The sequence below is a fragment of the Danio rerio genome, chromosome 16 (genome assembly GCF_052040795.2).
Source record: "Danio rerio strain M-AB ecotype USA chromosome 16, GRCz13ab, whole genome shotgun sequence".
NCBI lineage: Eukaryota > Metazoa > Chordata > Actinopteri > Cypriniformes > Danionidae > Danio > Danio rerio.
In genome coordinates this window covers 34,687,218-34,704,882 of record NC_141036.1, presented here as the reverse complement: position 1 = coordinate 34,704,882, position 17,665 = coordinate 34,687,218, and the positions used below count along the sequence as shown (strand labels likewise).

The following is a 17,665-nucleotide window of genomic DNA, read 5'->3' as shown; positions in this document are numbered from 1 at the left end:
TGCACACACTGTTAGACATTTCTGTAAATTACACAGTTATTTACTGTATTTCACCCAGTGTAATACTGCAAATTCCTTTTACGGTAAATAACTGTATTTACCGTTGCATTATGGGAATTTAGTGTGACGTCGAACAACATATACAGCGATGTACTGTATTTGTAAAAATTCGTGTATTATACTGTATTTTCCACAACTGCTTCAACGCCACCTTGCGGCGATTCGACTACTCTGCACCACATATTGCCTGAGGACCCTGGAGCAATTCTGGAGGACAATTTATTAGTGTGCCTGAAGAACATACTGGATTTAACAAACTTTACTCTGGTAAGCTGAGGCAGTGTTTCATTTTACAGAATGTTTTGTGGACGAGAATAGAACAAAGTAAAGTATAAAGTTGGCTATTATTATTTTCTCTGGCTTGGCGTTATTTCGCCCATTTGAGAAATATATCATCTATTAAGATGTTACCTTTATTTAATTTATTAGATTAACACTACTATTACTTTAAATAAGACTGTTTATGACTATTAGCCATTGTTCTCGTCATATCTTTTTATTTATTTACATAGGAACCGGTGTTGCAGCGGGTTTTGGTTTAGGAGGGAACCAGAGGTATGCAGACAGTTTTGGAGGACACTTAGCACGAGACAACGGTCCGGCAGAGAGTGTTTTCCCCCAGAAGAATATGAATGAAAGACCATCAAATAATCCAGGTAAAAGCGCGTCTGTCTGTGCTGACAACACTCGACATTGATTTGAGCACCTCTATTAGCATTTGTTTGCTCGGCAACATTAGCTGAAGCGATCTTAAAATGGTAATGTTAACTGTTAGCTAAACTGAGCTAAGTTTATACTGAATTGGACTCCAACTCATTTTAACGTGCAACGTTTAACTTATATTGATTTATACTATATATATATATATATATATATATATATATATATATATATATATATATATATATATATATATATATATATATATATATATATTAGATGTTGTGAACTTATTTTTCTCTGCTTTAGAGTAACTTATATCGTTAGCTTGAGAAAATAACATCGCGACGTAACCTATAAGAACGTTAACGTAAATCTACAATATGCATAGAGGTAAAGTTGGTTTTATATTCGCACATTCGTTCATTTAGAAGACTCTAACGTTATACTGTTTACCATGTTACTTTGAATATTCGATCAGAATTAGCATGCCAGTATGACTTGAAATCAACATTAACACTGTTTATTTGACCGTGAGCATGTTGTACTTTGATAGTCGTTAGCTGCTAAAATGATTTCACTATTTAGAGTTTGCAAATAATACTTTTATGAAATTAAATTATTAAGGGGGAAGTCTGAATCTGCTAATATAAAACCAACTTTACCTCTATGCATTATGCTAATAACCACCTTTTTGCTATTTATTGTTTGCTAATTATTTTTTATCACAACTCTTGACATTTGGTTTAACATAATTGTTACCATTATATTTTTTTCTGTTTAGATATGGCACGAGCACAGCACCAGGTTTTGTCTGAAGAAACAAACAGCATTTCGGAGGAACATCTTGATCAGCACAGCCTTATGCTTAAAAAATAAGCAAGACCAGTAAGCAACCAAGGTAAACAAATAAAAAAAAAGTTGTGTGGAGGTTGTGGATTGTAGCATGGTATTCTTATCTGTATTTTTGGCTTTTTTATGGTCTCAATATAGAATACTGGGAGCCTGCCTGTGCAAACTGGACCTCATACAACAGTAAGTACTGTACATCTATTTGTTTCTCAATATAGTAACGTTACTTTTAATACAAAATGTGTCACATGTTTAGTTGCTAGCTAAATAAAAAAATCTTTTTCCCTTTTTTATTAAACCATTTAGTAGGGTTTTTTTTCATCTTTGTTTATAATATTTTTGAGCAGATTGAGGTCTGTCATGGGTCAGACATTTCAAAATACAATAATTAGTATTGGGATTCATGCATTTGTCTATGTATTAAATGTCTTTTTCCCCATTTGATGTTGCCTAAATATTTTGTAATATTAAATAATAAATATTATTATATTAAATAAAATAATAAAAAAATTTGTATAAATAATTCCAGAGGATGAAACAAAATGCACAGCAACAACCAGAGTGAGCCAGAAGAAGGCAGGAGAAGTAGTAAAGAGAATGACAACCATGAACAACAGTGAGTTATCCTTCTTTCACCAGCTAACTGAGAACTTGGATTAGGTGAGACACTCTCAATAATTGTATCAGTATTCAGTCTGTTTTAGTTTATTAGGAATACATAAAACAAATAGTCTAATCTGTCCTGCTGTGAATCAACCCATCACAAATGCTACAATGTTTTTGTAAAACCTTGTTAGGGAAAAAAATAAACAGGACATTCTGGTTAGTTATCTTTTAAACATGGTAGTGAGCAGGTTATGAGCAGGAGCCAGTTGCTCAGTACCAGCTGAAAACTACCCCAACCTAGCTGCCATGCTTCAAAATAATTAACCAGTATATGATTTATTTTTTTTAAACAAGCTTCTTCTATGCTTATGTTAGTCTGTTTGTCCTTATCCAGAGTTCTTCATAATCCTGGACTGGGCCAAATCCTGACCAGATGCTGTGGTGGTCATGGAGGAGTGAATCCTAAAAGACACACGTGATCAATGAGTTTCCGCATTGATCCAATGGGCCAGCCTGACCAGCCGCTGGTGAACTTTCAAGCCTCCGGTGCCTAGACTGCGGCCTTGCACAAGTTTGGCTAGAGGAGAACTGGTCGTGCCCAACTGAGCCTGGTTTCACTCAAGGGCTTTTATTCGCACTTTCGTCAGTTGGTGAAGTTTGTTCCATGCCACTGTCGCCACTGGATCGCTTGGCTACGATTGGTGGATCGGTGGATTTGCTCTTCAGTGTTTGGACTTTCAGCAGTGACATTTACTGCTTCAATTCTGAAAACTGGACTGACGCAGCTTCAATTTATAAGAACTTCTATGTTAAGCTGCTTTGACATCATTGATCTACATTGTAAAAGTGCAATAGAAATAAAGATGAATTGCATTTGAACATGTGAATTCAGACCTTGTTGAGCATTTGACACCAGAATTAGTAATATTTTAAAGTTGTGTTGTTTCTGAGTCGGCTAATAGTTACAAATATTTATTTTTCCAACAATATGCAATTCAGAAGTTTAATTTTTTATTGTACATGTATGTTCTAGTGCTTTGTGTGATTTATTTATTTTTAATGTGTTGATTTTATTGCTTAATGTAATTTTCACACATTTTCCTTAAATGCTTTAAGCATTATTAATGTTTTAAAGAATGGAATATTTTGTAATTGTGTCTGGTTTAATGTCAGTAGTACAATTGGGTTTTTTTTTTCTCAACAATATGCAGGTCAGACACTTAAATTAGTTTTGTACATGTATGTTAATGTGCTTTGTCATTTTCAATGTTTTTTTTCTTAAAATAAAATATTTTGAATGATTGAAATGTAATGTTTTTACACATTTTTAAGCTTGTTTTAAGCATCTCCAATGTTTTAAATAAAGAGTGTTTATTTTGTTAATATTCTGTAATTGTGTCTTTTTTAGGTCTATAGTATTAAAATAATATTAATAAAATTATATTATAAAATATTTAGGACAAAATTAAAAGGTTTACAGTAGCTAACTGTTAACTTAGGTTTTTACAGTAGTTAACCATTTTCAGACACTACAGTAACATGCTGTAAACGGATTTACAGTTGTATACTGTAAATCTAAAATACAGTAACTTACTGGCAACAGTGTTGCCAGTAAGTTACTGTAAAAACCCTTTGAAATGTCTAACAGTGCATAAACTGTGATTGAAACACTTTTACCGAACAAATTCCAGAATGCGCATAAAAAAGAGCATGTGATTTTGGTATAAGTGATCATGTAATGAAGAAAATGTATGTCAATAAACAAACCAGCTGGTTGAGCACCATGTAAAACATCTGAAACGTTGTTTTGATCATTCTAAAATGCCTTAACCAATTCAGTATTAGTGTTATTATAATATTAATTACCTCCAGAATCAAGAGCGTCTCCGTTTCACATATCACACTTTCAAACACCATCACGAGTTTACTGCGTGTCAGGATTGTCTTCTTAGGTGCAAGTCATTTCTTAAATGAAGAAAAGATTCATGCAGCTTCTCCTACTGCAGTAAATTCTGTTTTTACTGTTGACATTTGGCGCCAGATAATCAGGAAGTGCAACTTTGTTCGCTTTGACTTGTTGGATGGAAACAATGCTTTATTCGCATGTCTTCTATGCGATAAATTTTGCGCATAAAGTTAATTCGCATTTTTGGATAGAAACATGTCTCTTGTTTAGTCGCAGGATGTTTTTTCTACGCAAGTTCAGTTTATAGAACTTGTGCAGAAGACACAATTGACGTGTATTTACAACAATCGTTTTGTGCATTCCACTACATTTGTGCTGTGTCAATATTTTGCCTCTATTTTTATTGTGCATTAATATATGCAGGCAAATAAAATATTTTTATATTGATTTATTTATTCCTTAATTTAATGGCTAAATAAAGTGCAATATTAATAGCACATCTTCTTTATAATATCACACTTATCAATATATTTTATGAAGGTCTACTTTTCCAAGGGGATCAAATTTTATTTATTTTAAAAGAGGAACAAATCTATTTTTATTTACACTATCCTATACTTTGTTAGAGTATGGCAATATCTTGCTGTTACACAATGATTTAAAAATCTGGAATCTGAGGGTTCAAAAAATCTAAATACTTGGAAAAATGGCTTTTAAAGTGTCTAAATGAAGTGCGTAGAAATGCACATTACAGATTAAAATTTGAGTTTTGATATGTTTACGGTAGGAATTTTACTAAATATCTCCATGGAAGATGATTTTTAAAATTGAATTTTCTAGTGATTGTTGGCATAAAAAAAAAATTCTTTCAATTTGACCATATCATAATTTCTTTTAGCTACACTGTAAAAATAATATGACAAAAAGTCATGAAAACAAATGTTTATGTTTAATAAGTTAATCAGGTTTCAACTCATTTTATAGCTATACAAAGTTTAACGTAATATTATTAGTTTGACTGATTTAAGTTGAGATGACTAGAAAAGTTCATTTGATTCAACTAAACAAATTTAAGCAGGAAGAATTTTCACAGTGTATAAAAAGTTTTTGTCACACTTTAGAAAGCTATAATTGCATTGAGGCCGCATGGTGGCGCAGTGGGTAGCACAATCATCTCACAGCAAGAAGGTCACCGGTTCAAGCCCTGGCTGGGTCAGTTGTCATTTCTGTGTGGAGTTTGCATGTTCTCCCTGTGTTGGGGTGGTTGTCCTTTAGTTGCTCCAGTTCCCCTTCGGGGGGAACTTCAGCACTATAAGTGGATTTGATTGTAAAATCCACGCATTGGGAGGTTCGGTTCAGAAGCTACTCGTCTGAAAGAGTATTGAACGGGCCAATTAAGAATGAATTGGCAGCGCAAGCCTGCGCAGGTGAGCGGCATAAGCAATCAACTGAGTATATAAGCTCACCTGGCGCAGCAGACGCTATCCTTTTCGCTTCAGAGACTTTCTGATCGAGTCGATGAGGGTTCCTCCTGCTGTGACCAGCGATTCTGAGCGAACGAGAGCATTCTCCCGGTCCAGAGTGTGTACACGCAGTGGCAGACGGTCGAGCTGGGTTTCTCCCTTGCCTGGCGTTCTTTGGGTCCGGTCCTCCAGAGCGGTGCGTATAAAGTTGCAAACTTCACAGAAAGAGCAACACAGTCGTGCAGCACGTCCTTATCAGGACGGCGCTCCGACTGTGCGTTTCTGGATGCGGTGGTTTCCTGTCCTCGGATGATGGGCGCGGGCACTGCGTTGCATGTCTGGGGGTCCAGCATGTTAATGCGCTGCTCGCGGGCAGTTCATGTCGTCATTGCGATGCCATGACTGTTGCGCAAGATCGCGGTTAGCCTTTGCAAAAGGGCGAACCACCCCAGTTGTCCCCTGCTCTGCAGCGGGCACTCGGGCAGATCTGAGGGTTTCAGCGAGAGATAATCCGTCGCCCACGGGCCCGCGGACCTCCCGCTCCTCTAAGCGCTCCATCCAAGCTTCGGGCGGGGGAAGCGATCCGTCTAACAGATGGTAGCCCTTACGCCCGATGACACCGGAGACCAGATGTCCACCGCGGCATCGGAGGGTGGGCTTTCATTGTCCGATGATGATCCAGACCCGCTCGCCCCCTTCGGGCTGGTGAGCGCTGTCACTACGGATCCTGAAACGGACATGTTAGCCGTGCTTTCCCGGGCTGCTTCGGCCGTGGGTTGGAGATGGTTTATCCCCCAGCTCCGCGGCCGGACCGACTAGAGGGGCGTTCCCTTCTTCCCGGAGGTGCACAGTAGGCTCACGCGGTCTTATAAAGCACTTTTTTTCTGCTCGTGCTGCGTGTTCTTCCACCCTAACCACTCTTGACGGTGAAACAGCCAGGGGGTATGTGGCGATTCCTCAGGTTGAGTGCGCGATGGCGGTAAATCCGCGCGGCGCCTCTTCTTGGCGGGGTCCGCCTCGTCTCCCATCCAAAGCCTGTAAGTTATCTACCTCCCTCGGAGCTAGAGCTTACATAGCTGCGGGCCAGGCTGCTTCCGCCTTGCATGCGATAGCCACCTACCAGCGCTACCAAGCGCAGGCGCTGGCCGAGCTGCACGAGGGTGGGTCCAACCCAGGCTTACGAGCTTCGCACCGCCGCCGACTTAGCTCTTCGGACTACTGAGTCCGCTGCGTGTGCGTTGGGGAGGACGATGTCCACATTAGTGATCCAGGAGCGCCACCCCTGGCTGATATGCGCAAAGTCGACAAAGTCCGCTTTCTTGACTTCCCCATATCCCAAGCCAGGTTCGGCGACACTGTCTGTGAATTCACCCAGGAATTCAAGGCGGTGAGAGAGCAGTTGGTGGGTGATGTCTTATCGGCGGTCCGTAGCCCGCTCCGCCCGCCGTGCCATTCATACCTGCTCCTCGCCGAAGGCGCCCGCCTACGAGAGCTGCTCCGCCCCCGCACACGCCTCTGGCGAAGCGAGCGCGTCGGGCACCTCGGAAGCAGGCAGCCCCCCTGCCCAGAACGCCGCTAAGTCCGGCAACGGACCGCGAAGCGCCCCTGGGACAGGCCATCTGGAGAAGAGGGAACTTGCTCTTTCCCCGCTGGAGGGCGGGGCCCCATTTCCAACGGCACTTTTTACTGCCATGAAAACATTATGAAAGGGCACTTTTCACTTCCCCAGATGTGACAGCCCGAAATCTGCCAGTCTGGGACGCTATGCTTTCTAGCTTGCAGATTCGGTGCGTTTCGCCAGTGGCTCACGAGCGCTGGGAGGACGGTCTCCTTTCTCCCACCCCTCGAGCCTCCCCTCCGGAGCTCGGGTTTGGAGTGAGAGCAAATATCTCACCTCCAGCTTTTCCGTGGGACCCGCGAGCTTCCCGGATCAGCACACCCACTCCGCGCTGCCCCACTGCTGGTACGTCAGCGATTGTAGCGATGAGTCCATTAGCGAGAGCTCTGCCTGCCTGGTTAGCGCGGGCCAGCTCTTCGCGGTGGCTCATACGCACAATCAGACTCGGCTATGCGATTCAGTTCGCGAAACGGCCCCCCAAGTCACGGGTGTGTATTCACCAGGGTCAGCCCTCTGTCCGCCCCTGTCTTGCGAGAGGAGATTGCTGTCCTCCTGGCGAAGGATGCAATCGAGCCGCTCCCTCCAGCCGAGATGGAGAGCGGGTTTTACAGCCCAAGCTTCATCGTGCCCAAAAAGAGCGGTGGGTCACGGCCAATCCTAGATCTGCGCGTTTTGAACCGCTGCCTGCACAAGCTGCCGTTCAGAATGCTCACGCAGAAGCGCATCCTCCGGTGCGTTCGTCCTCTGGGTTGGTCTGCAGCATTAGACCTGATGGACGCGTATTTCCATGTCTCCACTCTTCCTCGCCACCGACAGTTCTGCGGTTTGCGTTTGAAGGTCGAGCTTGGCAATACAAAGCCCTCCCCTTCGGGCTCTCTCTGTCTCCGCGGGTCCTCACCAAGCCCGCGGAGGGTGCCTCAGCGCCCCTTCGGCTCGCGGGCATCTGCATACTCAATTTCTTTACGACTGGCTGAATTTTGCCCTCTCTTGATTATGCACAAAGTTGATTATGCACAGAGACAAAGTGCTCTGGCACTTCCACCTGTGGGGGTTTCAGGTCAACCGAGAAAAGAGCAAACTCGCCCCCGTGCAGAGGATCTCTTCTCTCGGGCTGGAGCTGGACTCGGTCACCATGGCAGCGCGCCTCTCCGGAGAGCGCGCTCAGCTGATGCTGTACTGTCTGAGAGAGCTCGACAGTAAAATAGTGGTCCCACTGAAACTATTTCAGAGGCTCCTGGGGCATATGGCATCCGCAGCCGCTTCATGCCGCTCGGATTATTCTATATGAGACCACTTCAGCACTGGCTTCACGATCGAGTCCCCAGACGCGCATGGCACGCGCGCGCACACCGAGTCTCTGTTACTGCGCTGTGTCGCCGCGCCCTCAGCCCTTGGAGCGACCCCTCGTTCCTACAGGCCTGGGTGTCTCTAGAACAGGCGTCCAGTCTTGTTGTCGTTTCAGCAGACGCTTCCAACACGGGCTGGGGGGCTGTGCGTTGCGGGCATGCGGCTGCGGACCTGTGGAAAGGTACCCAGTTGCATTGGCATATCGCCTGGAGCTGTTGGCAGTGTTCCCCGCTCTCCACCGTTTTTTTTTTCCGGTGTTGGAGCGGCAACACGTGCTGGTCAGGACGGACAGTACGGCGGCGGTGGCGTATATCAGCCGTATAGGGGGTATGCGCTCTCGCCGCATGTCTCAGCTCGCCCGCCGTCTGCTCCTCTGGAGTCATCCGCGGCTGAAATCGCTGCACGCCATTCATATTCAGGCAAGCTCAACCGTGCAGCCGATGCGCTCTCACGGCAGCCTTGCGTCCTGGAGAATGGAGACTCCACCCCGAGTCTGTTCAGCTGATATGGGCGCGATTCGGGGAAGCCCAGATCGATCTGTTGCTTCCCCCGAGATCGCTCATTGCCAGTTGTTCTTTCCCTGACCGAGTGCTCTCGGCACGGATGCACTGGCTTACAGCTGGCCTCGGGGCACGCGCAATACGCGTTTCCCCCAGTGAGCCTGCTCGCGCAGTTACTGCGCATGGTCAGGGAGGACGAGGAACAGGTTGCTGGTTGCGCCCCTCTGGCTCAACCGGACCTGGATGTCAGAGCTCTCCCTCGCGATAGCCCTCCCCTGGCAGTCCCTTCGAGAGAGCACCTACTCTCTCAGGGACAGGGCACCACCTGGCACCCTCGCCAATCTTTGAAGAGATTTTTAGACGCGAGGAAGACTTAGGTAACCTCCGATTGCGGTGGCTAATACCGTCACTCGGGCTAGAGCCCCCTCCCCGAGCGCGCCTATGCCCTGACGTGAAGTCTATTCACTGAATGGTGTGTCTCTCGCTGAGAAGACCCCCGTAATTTGCCAGATCAGCGTTGTGCTTTCTTTACGCCGAGAGAAGTTGGAGAGCAGGCTGTCGCCCTCCACACTCAAGGTTACGTGGCTGCCATCTCCGCTCTCATAACGCGGTGGCTGGCAGCACCGTGGGAACGCATAACCTCATCATCCGGTTCCTCAGGGGCGTTAAGCGAATTAATCCACCCCGCCCCCTCTCATGCCCTCTTAGGATCTCGCCCTCGCTACACAAGCCGCGTCAGATCCCTTCGATCCTCGACTCAGTATATTTCTGTCCCTGAAGACAGCTCTGCTGGTCGCGTTGATATCGATTAGAGGGTCGGGGACCCGGAGGCATTTTTCGGTCAGTGACTCGTGCCTGTAATTGGGCTGGCTTCTCTCACGTCCTGAGACCCCGCCCGCGATATGTGCCCAAGGTTCCTACCACTCCGTTTTAATACGAGGTAGTGAGCCTGCAAGCGCTGCCCTCGGAGGAGGCAGACCCAGCCCTTATTTATTGTCCAGTTCGCGTTTTGCGTATTATCCGGACCGCACTCAGAGTTTAGATCATCTGAGCAGCTCTTCGTCTGTTATAGCGGTCGGCAGCAGGGAAGTGCCGTACCGAAATAAGTTCCCACTAGATTGTGGATGCCTTTCTTTCACTATCAGAGCCGAGATGAGCCGTGTCCCCCGAGAGCGCGTGCGCACTCCACTCGGAGCTTCGCATCCTCTCGAGCGCGCGCACGCGGCGCCCCTCTAACAGACATCTGTAGAGCTGCGGGCTGGGTGACACCCAACACATTTGCAAGGTTTTACAATCTGCGAGTGGAGCCGGTTTCCTCAAGGGTATTAGGTAACCCTTGGTGATTGAGGAAACAATTCGGTAGGGTGTTGAAACACGCTTGCTGCGCCATTTTCCCTAACACGGAGATACGTGCGCCTTTTTATCTGTCAGTAAAGTTCCCCGTCAGGTGAGACCTGCAGATTCCTCCGTGGCCCCCAGCACTGACTCAGCGGAGGAGTCACTTGCTGGCCCACTACGTTGTAGGTCTGCCCGCTGGTCAGCCCGCGTTTTGGGTAAAGGTGCCTGCTATGCGTGGTCCCCACTAGGCGATCCCATATGCTTATTCAGCCACGGTTAAGTCCCCCCCCCCCTGGGCGGACCCGTGTCTTCCCTCCCCGCTAACCACTCTTTTGCTATGCGTACTCCCCCTTTTTAGGGCTAGTCCATATGTAAATTCTGCCATCTATCCCCCCTTGGGTAACGGATGGCCTCCGCAGCGTCCTCCCTATCGGGATTGCACGCTTCCCAACGTACTGTCGTATTTTCCTAGAATTATCTAGATGCTCACGACTTCCCAAAAAATATATATAAATCCGTAAAACTTCTGTTGAAGTAGGATAAATTAGGGCCAGGGACACGTTGGAGGACCGCGCCCCCCATGATGTGGGTGCGTCACGCTTGCTTGACTATCTCCTCATCGGGGGTGTTGGTAAGGTGCAGTCATTATGGCGCTTTCAATGGGCTCCCAATGCGTGGATTTTACAATCAAATCCACTTATAGTGCTGAAGTTCCCCCCGAAGGGGAACGTTCGAGGTTACTAAAGTAACCCTTCGTTCCCCGAGGAGGGGAACGGAAGCACTATACTCCGTCGCCATAATGACTGTCCCTTAGCTGTTGAAAGTCTCTTCAGCTTAAAAAGGATAGCGTCTGCTGCGCCAGGTGAGCTTATATACTCAGTTGATTGCTTATGCCGCTCACCTGCGCAGGCTTGCGCTGCCAATTCATTCTTAATTGGCCCGTTCAATACTCTTTCAGACGAGTAGCTTCTGAACCGAACCTCCCAATGCGTGGATTTTACAATCAAATCCACTTATAGTGCTTCCGTTCCCCTCCTCGGGGAACGAAGGGTTACTTTAGTAACCTCGAACGTTTCCCCCACAGCCCAAATACATGCGCTAAAAGTGAATTGAATAAGCTAAATTGGCCATAGTGTATGTGTGTGAATGCAAGTGTGTATGAGTGTTTCCCAGTGTTGGGTTGCAATTGGAAAGGTCGCCACTGCATAAAAAAATTCTGGATAAGTTGGTGGTTCATTCCACTGTGGTGACCCCTGATTAATAAAGGAACTAAGTCAAAAAAAAAGAATGAATGCAAACATTTTTGCCATATTTTCGAAAGTTATAATTGTACGGAAAGTGAAGATTTCCTGTTTCTGCTTTGCATCGATGGATGAATAAATGAACACAAATAGAAACGACATCCGTTCAGTTCGTCCTCTGCTTCAGATCTGGCTGTGGTGCTCAGAGATACTGACAGTGTGTGCTCTGTGGGTTTGGCTCCGGAACAGAAGCTGAAGTCATGCGGCCGTTCTGTAACTCCTCTAAAAAGAGAAAAACAGGATACGTGGAGGCCCTTCCTCCTTTATCGCTCTCTCTTAACACCCGTCAGCCATCTCTCTGGGGTCAGACAGCACTGATCCACACTCTCACAGGCCGCAGGGACTGACCTGACCGCTTGCCGCACACATCAAACGGCCTGATTTCAGATACACATCACAAGCCACAGCCCTGCGTCCGCTTCATGTGTCTCTGAGGCAAAACCTGACCTTGTGTGTTTGTGTCGAGGCTAACTGATTTTAGACCATGCCCAGCTGGCTTATGTCATACCCGCCAAATCTACATGAGCTCACGCCTGGAGGAAATGACTGCTGGGCCGGATTACCCAATGGGCATTATGGGCACGAGCAAAGGGGCCTATACATGCATATTTGAGGCCAATGTAAGGGGTGTCTAATGTGAGGCCAATGTGAGGGGTGTCTAATAGGCTAAGGACACCTTGACATTACTAAAAACGCACTTCTGACAACAGGCTTTGCAGTGTAGGTCAAAAAGTGCACAGCAACATGTTTTGATGTGATTGATTGATTATCAACTCAGATCAAATGTACCTTCTGCCAAACTCGCTCTTTTTTATTTCGCCTATTACATATAAGATCAGAAATATGTTTATGTTAAAAAAAAATTGTGTGTTGTATATCTGGAAATACACTACCTGACAAAAGTATTATCAAAGTTTTAAGAACAATAAATAATAACTTGACTTCTAGTTGATCATTTGGTATGAGAAGTGAGTTATATAAAAAAAGCAAAGGCCTCTAGATTACACTTGATTTTTAACTATTTAATTAGGACAGTAAGGTCTAACTTTGCTGAGACAAGTCTTGTCACTTAACAGAAATAATGTACATTATAGAATATAAAGTCAAAGAGCAGTGGAAAAGAATGAATGTTGTGTATGACTCCCATAAGCTTGAATGACTGCATCCATACATCTCTGCAATGACTCAAATAACTTCTTAGTCATCTGTAATGGCAAAGAACACATTCTTGCAGGACTCATAAAGTTTATGAAGATTCTTTGGATTCATCTTCAATGCTTCCTTCTTCATCTTACCCCAGACGTGCTCGATAATGTTCATGTCTTGTGACTGGGCTGGTCAGTCCAAGAGCACCTTGACCTTTTTTGCTTTCAGGAATTTTGATGTGGAGTGTTATCCTGCTGAAGAATTTGCCCTCTCCCGTGGATTGTAATGTAATGGGCAGCACAAATGTCTTGAAACCTCCGGCTGTTGCATCCTCTCTGCAGATCTCTCGCACACCCCTACTGAATGTAACCCCAAACCATGAGAATCTTGAGACAATGCTGGTTCCAATAGGTCTTCTGCAGTATTTGTGATGATTGGGATGCAGTTAATCAGATGATTCATCCAAAATATCTATTTTTTTAAATGATATCTACTTTTTTAAAAGTTACTATTTGTTGCTATTGCAACTGGAATCGATGACAAGACTTTTGTCAGGTAGTGTATATAGTGTGAGCACATTTTGGAATTGTAGCTTTGTAATCCAATTGTATTATATTACAGTTAATCATGAGCTCCTATTTAGTCTCTCCTGAATGCCTAATTATTTTGTCACGGTTTCAGAGTAATTTTCAGTTGCAAATTAAATTCAGTACACACTTTGTACTTAGCTGGTCCACATGGTATCAAAACTGAACCTAGCTGGTGTTGAGATGAAAAATGATGAAGAACTGAAGGAAAAAAAATGTCCATGTTCATGCTAGCATGAGTAAACTGAAATATCTCTGCAACTCAATTTTAAACAAGCATAAAGTCATTTTTATCTTAAAAAATGTTTTTACTGTAAAACCAAAGTTTACTTTAGGCTTAAACCAAAAAAAGATGACATTTCCATATACAGAACAAAGTTTCTCATCAGGGTGTGTTTTATGATAAAAGCTGTCTAAACCGCCCCGGTCAGCACAACCAAAAATGGACAGATGAAGCTTTACTTTTGGCTTTGTCTGTTGTGATTATTTCACCCCGAGTGTTTTTAAGTGGTGTTAAGTTTTCTGCCATTTAAAGGCATACAGCTAAGAGCTCCTGAGGCCTTGTGGGGGACCTCACAATTTGACAGCTGGATCCTGCTAGACATTGTAGACCATATAACCACAGACTACATGACTGTGGCTTCACTGGGCCTGAGACACGTGGAGGCCAAACAAACAAAACACATTTCTCTAAAAACACATGGTTTTTTAAATATATGTGCATTCACGAGCCTATTTTTCATGTATAGGTGCATGCGACCGCACAAAATCAAATTATATTCATATAAAAGCACACACATTTGCATTCACAAACTTTGGTGAGAGTCGCCGAGCTAAACCAAACCCTCAGAGGCAGTGAAGTTAAAGAGATGGGCACTTCTGAGGTTTGCACTCTTTAAAAAGACATGACCAAGCACCACCATAATTACATAGGCCATAATTTATATGGCCTAAAACACGTAGAGGCAAAAACCAAAGAAGAAAAAAAAACTTTGCATTTCATTCAGAGTCTTTTTGTGTTTTGAAAGTCAACTGGATTAATAATAATTATTAATAATAATTGAAAGTCATCTGGAGTTGTTTATGTAAAGCACTTTGAATTGCCACTGTGTATGCTATATAAATAAACTTACCTTACCTTGCCTAATATTATAAATGATGACCGTTAAACATCCACCTCCATGACTCAAATGCATGACATCTGAAGTATTTATTCCTGTTATGAATGCTTTCTCCTAACAGGAATTTGACAATAATTCCATTGGAATGTTGATTAACACCGCAGCATGAGTCTTCACATCCTTATCTCGGAGGAAGTGTTTCCTAGCCCACTTCTTCCTCATACTCTCGTCTTCCTCTACTCCTCCTCTTCCTCTCTGCTTCAGTGTGGTCAGAGATGTCCAACCAAAAATATCAAGTATTTTTAAATGAGTCATTTAACATATTCATTTCGCAGAATCATTTTACTCTGAGCTCATCATTACTTGACATTTTCTACAGAGGATAGTCTTTAGAGGAGAAGTTTAGTTCTAGAAGAGTAGACTCAGTATGTTTTCAACTAAAGTGGGTCTAAAACATTTTGAGCTTGTCCACTTTTAACTGCTTCCGAATGCATTTGATTTGACTGCTTTCATAGTGTACATGTTTATTAGATTAATAATGTAAACTGAGCTGCATGCATTCCTCTCAAAACAAAATATTATCAAAATATTATATCAAAACAGGAGCTCAGATGACTGTTATGTTTATGCTTTAGAGCAAAAAGATCTTGTTTTACTATTAACTGAATTTATTTTTTAAAAACCCGTATGTGTGACCTTGGATCACAAAATCAGTCAAAGGTAAATTTTTTTTTTTTGGAATTTCAACTGAAATTAGCTGGAAAAAAATCAGCTAATCACATGGCAGCAACTCAATGTATCACACTTAACGGCCACTTTATTAGGTACACCTGTCAAACTGCTCGTTAACGCAAATGCCTAACCAGTCAATTACATGGCATCAATTCAATTCATTTAGGCATGTTGAACATGGTCAAGATGATCTGCTGCAGTTCAAACTGAGCATCAGAATCGGGAAGAAAGGTAATGTCTTGTTGACGCCAGAGGTCCAAGGAGAATGGCCAGACTGGTTTGAGCTGATAGAAAGGCAACAGTAACTCAAATACAGTAACTCGTTACAACGAGGTATGCAGAAGAGCATCTCTGAATGCACAACACTTCCAACCTTGAGGCTGATGGGCTACATCAGCAGAAGACCACACCGGGTGTCACTCCTGACAGCTAAGAACAGGAAACTGAATCAGAATTTGGTGTCAACAACATCAAAGCATGGATTCGTCTTGCCTTGTATCAACACACCATGTCATTAAGCGCGAATCATCTGACACTGGTTTCTGAACATGACAAGGAGTTCACTGTACTCAAATGGCCTCAACAGTCACCAGAACTCAATCCAATACAGCACCTTTGGGATGTGGTGGAACAGGAGATTTGCATCATGGATGTGCAGCCAACAAATCTGCAGCAACTGTGTGATGCTATCATGTCAATATGGACCAAAGTCTCTGAGGAATATTTCCAGTACCTTGTTGAATCTATGTAACGAAGGATTAAAGCAGTTCTGAAAGCAAAATGTGGTCCAACCCAGGGCTAGTAAGGTGTACCTAATAAAGTGGCCGGTGAGTGTAGTTTGTAAGTATATGACAGAAATTGGCACAGATAAACATATTTGAAAGTGTTGAATCTGAGGGTTCAAAAAATCTAAATACTGAGATAACAGCCTTTAAAGTAGTTCAAATTAAGTACTTAGAATATTATTACATATTATTAACGGAACAGTTTTTATATATCTATGGTAGGATATTTACAAATGTATTCATGATCTTTATTTCATTTTTTGGTAATTTGTGGCATATAATAAAAATCTATAATTTGGAACCAAACAATGTATTTTTTGACTATTCCCACAAATAAACCTATACAACATAAGACTAATTGCTGAACATGAACATAAGAGTTTTGCAGTCATCTAAAATGTTTACCTGTCAAATCAAACTCTTCCTAAAAGTTCGCTTTGGCAAGTTGCTTCAAACCCTTGAAACTAATTCAAACTGAACTTTGTTTTGGCATGATTTTGGTCAAAATTACATCACACCAGCTCATTCGTTAGGGCTTTCAAGATATGTAAGCAATCCTCAATCCAAACAAGTTCAGGGCATGAGAAACTCCAAAGGACGATCTGAAATGTTTACGTTTTTGTTTAAAAAGAGGCTTTGTGAGAAATTACGAGGATGTTTTTCAGTTTTTGTTTCTTCCCAAAGGGACCAATGAAGTTACCCTCTTAATTTCAATGGCACGGCCAAACATGACATCATGACCAATCTGTCAACATGATTTATGTTCCCTGTTTTTCCAACACACACCACATAAACAAGCATGGACACTACTTTTCCACTATACACAGACAAAAAGAAAACTGGATACTCCAAAGCCTGCTCTCATAATCCTCTGATTATTGCACTTGGTACAGTTACCCAATTCAGTTGATTGCTCCCTGAAAGTTCTGTCAGTGATCGTTAACCCTGAAAGACTAATAGAATGAAGACTGAGTTTAATTTTAGCTGTCAATTACATATTCATGTGTGATCGGCCAGTTGCTTAGAATACAGGACAAAAAAATTAGCTGCGTTTCCTCTGTCAGTACAACTAAGCATGCAGTATTTCATCCATAGGAAATGCTGAACAAGTGTCTACTGTATGTGTCTAAAGACACAGCCAAACAAATCATCACAAGCCCATGTGCACATATACACGCCTATATACAGAGCTCTACTTAAATGGGGGGTCTCTAGTGTGACGCCCCCTCACCCTTACTGCCTAAATTGATAGCAGATTTCCATGAGTGCAGAGCTGGCTTGTGTCTGAGCGTGTGAGGCCCTCAGGACTCTGGGCGTACAGTCAGAACACATGCGCGAGAGAGAGAGAGAGAGAAAGAGGAGAAAAGAGCGCCACGGTCCCAATAGGACCCAAAGGAACATCACTCCATGCAGGCTGGAGCCCCAAAATCACAGCTGTGGAGTCAGCTGAGCAATGCTCTTCGTGAGGGATGCTTTCCTGAACCAACTTCTGTCAGCACCATCAGCATCACAACTATGGAATTGTGCAATGAAATAACAGCAAAAGAAATATGAGCTCAAGTCTCGAGGTTTAAAGTGACGTCACTCGTCAAAGCATGACATTTACAAGAGAAAACGATTTAATGACGCTCTAAGTAATTTAA

General features: G+C 43.4%; 1 protein-coding gene and 1 long non-coding RNA gene across 4 annotated transcripts in view; one reads left to right on the top strand and one right to left on the bottom strand.

The window, feature by feature from the left end:
• The window catches only part of pear1 (platelet endothelial aggregation receptor 1), an 86,827-nt gene that overhangs the window by 54,454 nt on the left and 14,708 nt on the right, over positions 1 to 17,665 (bottom strand). The window lies entirely within an intron of this gene.
• Positions 121 to 3,561, top strand: LOC147840325 (uncharacterized). Its single transcript, XR_015512363.2, has 6 exons — positions 121 to 327; positions 573 to 716; positions 1,505 to 1,621; positions 1,714 to 1,755; positions 2,102 to 2,188; positions 2,573 to 3,561. It is a non-coding gene; the product is annotated as an uncharacterized LOC147840325 (long non-coding RNA).